Below are 2917 nucleotides of genomic sequence, written 5' to 3' on the forward strand. Positions count from 1 at the left end.
CTGGAACCATCAAAGCTACTATATTTGTAGTCATGGACAGCAAAGGAAAGCAAACAACACTGTTTTATTTATTTGTTTTTAATAATGCTTTATAATTGCAAGGACTGGATGGTATTTCACAGAAATCCTTCATTAAGTCTTTTTTTACTCAGGGGATGGATGGTACACAGTGTTTTAAAAAGCGTACAGAGCTCTAAGTCTTACGTTCAAGACTGACACCAAGTCAGCGGCTGCAGTTCTTCAATATGAGGATGACAGTCTTCCAGTAAACAGGAAAGTCATTTGTGAATCCCTAGATGACTGAAGAGATCGATCCAAGATCCGTATGTTCTATTGCAAAGGTGGCAATTAGCTCCAGGAGGAAGGAGTAGATCCTTGTTGATGTCAGGTCACAGCTCTTTCCCTTTATCTCTGATCTATCTACCTCCATAGTGAGATAGAGGCAAGTTTTCCCAAAATGATAGATACCTTGTCGTACATCACAGTGTCACTGGGGATGATTCAGTGCTTGAGTCCTCCCAGTACAGATGTTCTTATCGCATTTCTTCAGATTGGCCTTCAAGGTGTCCTTGAATCTTGTCTGTTGCCCACCTCTACAGCAGCAGCCATTGGTGAACTGGGAGTATAGGACCTACCTGTTTCGGGAGCCAGTTGTCAGGCATTCTTAGACATGTCCTGTCCAACTGAGTTGGTGTCCTATAAACATGGCTTCAGTGTTGGTATTGTCTGCCTGAGCCAGAACACTGGCATTTGTTCTTCTGTGCTTCCAGTTGATAAGAAGGATTTTCTGAGGGCATTGTGGATGGATTATATTCCAAACTGTCAGGTGTTTTTGATATGTCATCTAACTTTCACACCCATACCACAGGATAGGGATGACAACAGCCTCACAGACTAAGTTTGCTTTGGGTCCTTATGTCATAATCACTGTAGACATAAATTTCAGAGGCATCTAAAAGCAGCACTGGCAGATTTTACCTAGTCTTGAACATCATTGTTTGGGGTAGGTTTGTAAAGTATACATGTCTTAGTGAAGTTGACAGGGAGTCCGGGCATTTCATATGCTTCACAGAAATGGTCAAGAGTGACCTGGAACTTTTTACCTGAGTGAGCACATGAGACAATCATCTGCCTATTGAAGATCAGTAACAGAAGTGTTGGTTTTCTTTGATTTGGAATGTAACCAGTAGAGGTTAAAGAGATTCCTGTCCATGCAATACTGGATGTTAACTCCAGATGAACTCCAGATCAGCAACGAGATATAGAATAGCTGTCATATAGATGGAAAGGATATGTGATTGCATTACGACTATTTGCTTGACTCCATTTCTAATAGTGAAGAGATTTATTTCCAAGCCATTACTTAGGACCGTTGCTGTCTTGTAATTGTGAAGAAGTCCGATAATGGTAACAAACTTTGGCAGGCATCCAAGTCTTATCAAGATCTTCCATAGGGCCAAGAACACTGTAGCAAAAAGCTACCTGTTCACTTGCCTCCATAAGCAAGTAGTCTCATAACAGGTCCTAGTGGAGAAGCATAAAGCAAACAAATAAGAGCTATCTCCATGTTAGTGCCTTGGACAGGAGGTTCAATAGAGAAAGTTGATCAAAGCCATGGAAACTGAACTGAACCATGGCCCCTAAGGTGGTTTCCTTTTGGGTGGAGTCAAGGCCCTGCACAAGGTAGCAGGAAGCTTGCCTTACCCTATGTATGTTCTGTAGCTCTAAGATAGGAAATGGTATGCAGCGTTGTCTCTTTGGCATGTCTTTTCACATTACATTCCCTGCATTAAAAAAAGAATAATTCAAAAATAAAACAGAAAGCTTCTCTCTGGCTGTCAGCTCAGTGAAAGCCCACTATATATGGTCCCTTAAAAACATGTGCAGGGCCACTATGAGCCAATTTATTTAATTTCTTCCCACCTCCCAGCAGATCATTATGAGGAAGGTACATTTCTCTGAAGAACAGAATGTATTTCAATGACACTTGCTCCGTTATAAAGCATAATACATGCATGCGTGCATGCACACACACATACCTATTCCCTTTATCCAGCCCTGCACACACAGCCCAAAGCCATCACTCCAGTCACAATTCAGAGATCAAGGATCAGTCCTAATGGAGACAACATAACAGAAGTTATTTAATATTCCTCTTGGATTTGAAATAATAATATTGTCAACTAAATAAAAGGCAAGCACTCATTTGTATGTAAAGCAGTTGGTTATATCAGGCCTATTTATGTCTGCTCTGCCTTCCAGCTACAAAGATTTATGACTGAACACCCAAGGGACCTTTATATATCTATCCAAATTCATGCATTTTTTTCCATTAACCTGTGTACTGACGTCTTGTACAACATGGCATGAAACAACGATATACATTTTTTTGTTTCTGTTCAGGCATCAAAGGGAGGGGAAAAAACGTTTTTCTCTGATAATAATAATAGTAATAATTAAAAAAAAAAATCAACCACATCTAAGCTTGTTTGTTAAGATGGATTTTTCTTTAATACAAATCTCTCCCTCATTCTTCCTGCTCTTCTTCACCGAGTTCAATTCTTCCCCAAGTCTTTCTACCTCCCAGAGACGCTGGGCTCTTGTTCTTCTTTCACTGTCTCCCTGGTGACAGGACACGGAGCAGAAGAAGCAACAATAAATTACTCAGTCCTCGTTTTTAATTAAATATATTTTTTTAAAGGAAAGTTTGAGAGAGAGAAAAAAGTTTATTCCTGCTGAGCAAGACAGTCTCATTTTTAACCTCCTGAAAAACTGCTGTTTGACAGAAGAGGTAGAAAGCTGGAGGCTTTGGAATAAAACATAGCTGATGTTATGACTAACGCTAATAATAATAAAGGGATTTCAAATCCAAAGGCACGGTAGATATTAATTAATCAGTCCTATAATACCCCCCCCC

At 40.0% G+C, this 2917-nt stretch overlaps 1 long non-coding RNA gene across 1 annotated transcript in view; it reads right to left on the reverse strand.

The window, feature by feature from the left end:
* Window positions 1-2131: 2131 nt before the first annotated feature.
* Window positions 2132-2917, reverse strand: part of LOC109294662 — a 12750-nt gene continuing 11964 nt past the window's right edge. Inside the window, exon 2 of the long non-coding RNA XR_002096602.1 lies at window positions 2132-2622. This is a non-coding gene — a long non-coding RNA (uncharacterized LOC109294662). The remainder of the gene's footprint in view (window positions 2623-2917) is intronic.

Source organism: Gavialis gangeticus, unplaced genomic scaffold, assembly GCF_001723915.1.
Source record: "Gavialis gangeticus isolate Ggan-Ray unplaced genomic scaffold, GavGan_comp1, whole genome shotgun sequence".
Taxonomy (NCBI): domain Eukaryota; kingdom Metazoa; phylum Chordata; order Crocodylia; family Gavialidae; genus Gavialis; species Gavialis gangeticus.